We start from the raw sequence: 7,843 nt of genomic DNA, 5'->3' as shown, positions 1-7,843 counted from the left end.
GTAAAACCTTTTATATCAATCTTTATATCATATCATTTTCAAAAAGCTGTTTCATTATTTATTTTAACCGTACACCTACAGTACCACCACACAATAAAATGCTGCATGCACGTATATTTTTTATTAAATTTAGTTTTTAAGCGATCTGAATTATGACTACCCTATAAATTTAATCATAAACCACACGCACCTTGTTAGATCACTATAATATCCATGCCACTATACAAATTTGTATTTGATAAACCATATAAACAAGTGGACATACGCATGGACATATCAAGTTAAAAAGAGACTTATCTCTATTTTAAACAATATGAAAAAAAAAATTATATATGACAACATGTTACTAAAGCGGAACATACATTTTAAACAAGTTTATCAAACTTATAAAACACATAGCAGTAACAGACATGTTATTAAACCAAAGCAAATCATTCATCATACATTTTTAATCATGTATTCAACATATACTTATAACACTAATGATATGAAAATATCTCCAGTTCCCAAAACCCACTCAGACTCCAGGGGTTAAAGAATATGGAAATAAATAATTATATAATGACATCAGGCTACTAAAGCAATTCATTAAACAAAAAAAAAATATTCAACATTTAAGTTAATCAAACTTATAAAACAAACCATACTCTTCTTTTAAAAAAGATAAATTATTTTAAATGTGATTATATATAGCATAGTATATAAAATAAACATTTCTGATGATACATATAAAAAATTATCCCTTACATTTTTAGACCGTTGAGAGATGTCCAAACATGAATGAAATATCCCCAAAATAAAATAATACGACTTAAAAAATAAAATAAAATGTTTAAATCATAAACACAGGTCCTAATACGGGTATTCTCCTGTATGTGAGACCTGAAGGGGTGCTTCACAGACCCCGCGCGGCGAGGGTGAAGTTCCAGACCGCATGATTTAAGTCAATGGGGTACATTATTTCAACGCTAACATTAATGTAATGTTTTTTTAATAATCAGTACCCCCACTACATCTGATGTAATTCATTACATCTGTTTAAATGTTTCTTAATTCAACAAAATGATGATATATATTACCTAAAATATTTAAATTTTTATATAACATTATATAATAAATAATTATTTATATCATATCATATGATTATATTATATTTGATGTGTTATGCATTAATCATTTTAGATTCTTTAAAGTTCATATTTTTTGCATTATCTTCAAAGTTTTTAATACCATCTCTCTCTCTCTCTCCCTCTCTCTCTCTCACACACCCACACACACAATGAAACATGAAGCCAAAGTCTCTCTGTATGTTTTTAAAAATAAAAATAAAAATATTGATTTTGCTTTAAATGTATGCTGAGGAGCTTGTTTGTTTGTCATAGCATAGACTGTTTAGAAGTTTAGATGAAGTTGATTTATCTTTTAGAATAATTCTTTCAGAGAAAGATTTCGCAGACAAAAAGGACATTTACTGGGATGTAGATTACATCTCATTTGACTTTCTTTTTTCTTTTTTTATAGTTGACTTTTTTTTCATTATGGCAGGCTTAGCTTATCTGATTGGTTTCTGAGGGTACAGTTGTCTCGTGTTCTCCTGTTAAAGAAATAAATGTTTTTAATTTAAAACTTGCATCAGTATCATGGATCAAAATGTTAGTACACAAATCCGATGTAGCCTAAGGTTTAAAGGTATTTGAGCACAAGTAGGCCAAATAGATTTAAACACTATTTATACTTGTTTATATTCAAATAATAAAAAAAATCATTCAAAATTGAATTTTCATTTTGCTAACCCACATCGTACGGCATCTTCTAAACTATTGTGAAAACTTTTAATGTCGATCCGGCCCACCAGCCGTGTATCTTTTTCATCGTTTTTAGATAAAGACTATTCTCAGAGTTTGGTCAAACAGACAAAAACACAAACAAAATATAGTACAAGATGATTAAATGATTGTCAAGAGAGTGTTTAAACTGAGATTGTGATGCACTTTAGAGCTTTTTCTGGTCTACCGGTGTCACAAAGACATATAAATAGCCACTACCTCGACTTGGAAATGAGTCTTACCATCTTCTGTTACAACTATTATGTATAAAATGACACATTACAAGTCGTCGATGTCACGGAAGTAGTATTTTCATTGTATGAATCTATAAACAGTACTTCAATAAATAAACCGCTGTTGATAAGTTTTCATTTAAGCGAGAGGTGGGATGATTTTGACAGTTTTAGTCATTCATTGTGCTTCTGATTCGGGAACCCGCACTATGACTGTACACTGTAAAAAAAGTCCGTAAAAATACAGTACAATATACCGTAATAATTTAAAGGAATTGTCCGTATTTTCTTTTTACAGTCGTTTCTCCGTTATTTTTAATTACGCTTTGCATTGTGTAGCTCAGTCTACAATCGGAGCGAAACCAATGCTTTTGTAGGCGCCATTATTCACGGAGATACTCTCTGTCAAAATCTCATTTTAAAGTCGGATTTAGGATTTTGAGAATGGTTCCTACACTTCCTTTGTTAATTATTTTTTGTTTAATGTAACAAACTGTATCGTTAACTTTGTTGCTGCCTGGCTTGTTTGGCAAATGACTGTCGGAGACGTTGCATTCAACATTTTCAGCATACCGTCACATCTTAACGTTAATTTACTCGACGTGGAGGTACGTGATGCAGTGGTTGCAGTGCACTCTTTTAGTTTTATAAATAAAGGTTTATTACCTTTTTATTGTTGTTGATGCGGTGTAATGTGTTTGTTAATGAGCATGTCGTAAAGCATCAGGCGTATTAATGTTTCTGAGGTGATATTGAGCAGCTGTGATCACGTTAAATCTGAATTGCGGTACAACTGTGTTTAGAGCGCTTTATGCCTTCAACAGGAGCAGGCAGAGCAATTGTCAAGAAAAGAAGACGCCATTAACGTTACGACTTTTTATTTAAAAGAGATTATATGAGCAGAAGATCTGACATCACAGAGTTCTTCAAGGATAACACACCTTTTCTGCCAAACGAGGTTGGTTTAGACATTTCATCGGCTTGTTTATGTTAAACACACACACACACACACACACACACACACGATAAGTTAATTCTGTAACTTTACTGGCACCCTGTCTGTGAACGCACACATGTCATGCACGCACAGAGAATGGTGCTTCATACAAGTTCTCTCACTTTTACACAGACAAAAGCACGCACAAAATGAACATTTTTGGCGAGTGAGAGTCTCAAATAAGTTAATAAATCTTGGCTGATGTAAAGATTAGGGATGTGTCAAATGTCCGTCGATGTGAGTCATGTTTAAAAGGGACAGTAGTTAATGACATTGATGGTGTTTCTGTTTCTTTTCTTTTTCTTTTCTAATGGCAGGTCATAATTGCTGCTGTACTTTGCATCCCAAGCCCCCCCTGCATTCTTATCATGGGTTTGTATTATGTTTTATTTATTAAGTTTTTATTAATGAAAGCTTATGTGTAGCAAAATTCAGTTAGAAATGTAATATGCAAAATGGCAATGCAATATGTAAAACAGCAATGTGTTTCTGTATTTTAATGTACATTTTCCCTACATGTACAATATTTAGTGCAAAATGAAAAGGAAAAAAAAAACTATTATATCATTTACATTTGCTATTTCCTACAATAATTTTAATATGCAAAAAAAAAAATATTTTAATGCTTTATAAGTTGCAAAATTCAAATGAACATATATTACACAAATTGACTAGATTTGTTTAATATGTCCAAGCAAAAACTGTAGTAAAATTATCATTTAAATGCTGTTTTTCCTAAACAAATTTTGACTTGGGGGTAGGACACTTGGGATTGCATTTTCATCATAATACAGCATGATAATTGTAGCAAAATACAGTGAGAATTTCAGAATGCATTCTGAGCCAAAGGTGCCACAAAATGGTGGTTTCAATTTCTGTTATTTTTAGTGCATTGAAGAAGTGGATTGACACTTACAAGATGTTTCAGTTGCATTTTCACTTAATACCTCACAATGAATATAAAGTCAGTGTGGATTTGAAATGCATTTGGAAATGCATCAGGCCCCTGACCTGTCAATCGTTAGGCTACATCAAGGTGGGGGTCAGCAACAGGACACACAATATGTGTATATTCACTCAACCAAATGCTCTCCACACTGACTTAAACTAAATTCATCGCTTGGTATTAAATGAAAATGGTATTGAAACGTCTTATATGTAAGAGTCAATGCATTTAAGAAAAATAAAGGTTTAAATCACCATTTTGCTGCACATTTGGCTCAGAATGCATTGTGAAATTCTCAATGCATTTTTGCTACAATTTCATGAGGTATTATGATGAAATTGCAATCCCAAGTGTCCTACCCCCAAGTCTAAATGCATTTAGGAAAAAAGTCAATTAATAATAATTTAGCTAGATTTTTTGCTTGGACATGTTAAACATATCTAATAAATTTGGGTAATACATTTTCACTGTAATTTTGCAACTTGTAAAGTGTTAAAATGTTTTTAATTTGCATATTAAAACTAGTGTAGAAAATGGCAAATGTAAATTATATAACTGAGTTTTTATTTTGCACTAAATTTGACACATGTATGGTAAAATGTTAATTAAAATACAAAACTACATTGGCATTTTATGTATTGCATTGCCATTTTGCACATTTCAAATAGAATTTTGCTATCCATATGGTTCCATATTTATTTACCATTAGGGATGTTCAACACTGACAAGAAATTAGTCATGGAGTCGTTTAGTCAGTTAACAGAAAGATTTAATCAATGTTTGGAGTGGCTTTCTGAATTTACAATGTGTTGTTTATAATTTATTTGTTTATTGTTATTGGTGATTCCAGATTGCTATCACACTAGTTACCATTTCCTCCCCCGTTGTGGTCGGCCGAGCTACACATTCTCTTTGTTTTATTTAAAACATAAATATCCAGAGGAGAATGGCACCTACGCTGGAGTTCATTCAAATGTAAGGAACATATCTAATAAAACTGTGTATAAAGCATTTTGTTATGTTGCCATTTAGTTGAAAATAATAAGGGTTAGTTCACTCAAAAGCAAAAATTCTGTCATTAATTACTCACCCTCTTGTTGTTTCGAACCTGTAAGACCTTCATTCATCTTCAGAACACAAATTAAGATATTTTTGATGGAATATGAGAGCTTTCTGACCCTCCATAGACAGCAAGTGCCCTACCACGATCAAGGCACAGAAATATAGTATAAGGACTTCGTGAAAATGGTGCATTTGACATCAGTAGTTCAACTGTAATTTTATGTTAATTTTGTGTTCTGAAGATAACTGAATGATTTACGGGTAAAGAACGACATGAAGATGAGTGATTAATGACAGTTTTAATTTTTATGTGAACTAATGATCTCTAAGTATTTCATAAAACATTTTTGACAAGATCATGTGACCGATGCAATTGGAGACCACTGGAAATGCAAGTTTAGCATTTTATAAGCAATGCTTAAAATGGAATTTGATAATTCAATCTCAACCTGTTCTGCACATTACTCTGTACTTCACTTTCATTCATTTTCATTTATTGTCATTAACAGTCTTCCTGTTAAGAAATCCTGACCGAGCGTCAAAGGTTCAGATGAAGGGAATCTACGCTTCCAAGACTCATGTATGAACTTCTTCTAGATTCCAAGGTTTTTTTTTTTTTCAAATCTCAATTTAGGACTTGGACTGAACATGCAGCAAAAAAAAAAAAAAAAAACGGCCATGTGCCCGTTTCCTCAAACGGGCACATGGCAAGAGATACTAAAAGCACACAAACACTTGGAGCCCTGATCTTAATTTAGATTGTATAGTTCTCTTAGTTTAACATTAAAATGTCAGGAATGAGTGCATAAATCTTTGTTCTTTATTTTCAAATGCTGTACAAGCTTTTTATTTAATTTTTTTATGTCAATTGTAGATGCAAATAATTTAGCATGAATAAAAGGTAAATTAATCTAACTAGGTTTAGTTCACCCGTAATATTATATGAAAAGTCTCATTCCAATCCTATTAGACTTTTGTTCATTTTTGGAACACTAATGAAGATCCATTTTAATGAAATCTGACAGCTATACTGTATTAGTGCTTTTAAATAATGTGTTCTTTAGGAAAATTATGTCATTTCACTTGACTATTGACTATTAGTCTGTAGCAATTGTTAATAATGACAGCCCTGTCTTTGTATTAATTTTTACCCCATGTATTAAAAAAATAATAAAATAATAAAATCTTTATCTTTGTGACCATTATTTGGTGCAACACCAATATTGTACAGGTACCTGCTCATATTTTATTTTAATTTTGTATGGAATTAAACATTTTAGGATGACTGAAGTGTCCTTTAATGGTATGGATTGAGTTCTTTAATAATACGGAATATTACATTTTAGGTTTGATGGAAGTGTCCGTAATTGGTAAAGAAAAAGTCTGGTAAATCTACGGAAATATCTGTTATAGGGTTTACGGAATTGTCCGTACAATAAAACAAAAATTTACGGAAAATACGGAATTTTCCATTTTAGGTTTGACGGAAGTGTCCGTCAATGGTACAGAAAAACTCAGGTAAATCTACGGAAATATCCGTTTTAAGGTTTACGGAAGTGCCCGTACAATAACGGAAAAAGTGCTGGTAATTAATTACCAGCACTTTTTCCGTTTTTTAACGGAACTTTTTTTAACAGTGTAACTGCGCTTTGTTGCGTCTAAATAACCAGTAAAAATGTTACTTGCCATTGTTTCTAATCTCGCTATTTATTTTCGGTCACTGTCAGTTTGATGTGATGCTGCATTGATTGTCCACATAAACTGGCAATAGGCGGCCGTGGGATTCAGCACTAATGCTTAACATAAAATGTTATAAATAAAAAAAACTGTAAAACTATGCATGTACATATTACAAAAAAAATATCCAAAACAACTTACAACTGAGGGAGAAAACAACACTCTGAGTGGTGTTTTCCCCTCATTTGTAAGTTTTTTTGGATTTTATTTTTTAAATAGCTGTAAATACATGAATAGTTTTCCAGTAGTTTTATTTACTATTTAAAAATATTATTTTTATTTGTTTATTATTTAGATTTTTTTGTTGCAATTTCTATGCTAGGTGATAGTGCTTTTAATAGTTATTTACAATTAATGTTCTACGTCTACTGCTTCAGTAAACACTGCTTCACTGCTTTATACTCCTACTAATGCCTAATATGCTTGGTTTTAGGACGAACTGGACACTGTTGTAAACATGTGGAATAACCACCGAATCCGACGCAGCAATCGTCGTGACTTACAACATGGGAAACCCTTCCTCATGTAGAACTTTAACCAGAACTTCATCAAACAAAAGACAATTTGGATCCTGTAGATGCTGAAAGATTGGATGTGATTATCCATGAAAATGTCTGCCTGTGGAAATCAGACATACCCTGTGATCGTGACCTCCATGACCTCTGTGTTCTTGTTATGGAGGAGAATACTCTACTGCCAATGGCAGCAGCCACAGAGGCATTGAGACTCTACAAAAACATCCGACCTCTGGTTAGGGAACTTTTAGGTTAATAGATAACATCCCATACTCATAAAAATGCACATTATAAAAATGTCTTTTTTTCTAGGTTGCAGGTTCTATGTGTGTGTGTGTGTGTGTGTGTGTGTGTGTGTGTTTATTCTTAACTATGTTTATTGAAAAAATGTAACAATGGAAAAAGCAGCAAAGTATGAGTCAAAGAACTTTGTTTTATATGAAAGCAACAATGTGGTTCATCTGTACTACACAAAAATAAATCAGCTGATGCAAATAAAGCATTTCAAGTGAAAATGTACTATTTCA

At 32.2% G+C, this 7,843-nt stretch overlaps 1 long non-coding RNA gene across 1 annotated transcript; it reads left to right on the top strand.

Moving 5' to 3' along the window:
- The first annotated feature begins 2,031 nt into the window (after positions 1–2,031).
- Positions 2,032–7,593, top strand: LOC113072644 (uncharacterized). Its single transcript, XR_003280323.1, has 6 exons — positions 2,032–2,667; positions 2,884–3,017; positions 3,374–3,428; positions 4,853–4,977; positions 5,574–5,644; positions 7,235–7,593. It is a non-coding gene; the product is annotated as an uncharacterized LOC113072644 (long non-coding RNA).
- Positions 7,594–7,843: the final 250 nt, after the last annotated feature.

Source organism: Carassius auratus, unplaced genomic scaffold, assembly GCF_003368295.1.
Source record: "Carassius auratus strain Wakin unplaced genomic scaffold, ASM336829v1 scaf_tig00009729, whole genome shotgun sequence".
Taxonomy (NCBI): domain Eukaryota; kingdom Metazoa; phylum Chordata; class Actinopteri; order Cypriniformes; family Cyprinidae; genus Carassius; species Carassius auratus.
The sequence above is the reverse complement of the archived record's forward strand: the minus strand, read 5'-3'. Positions and strand labels throughout refer to the sequence as shown.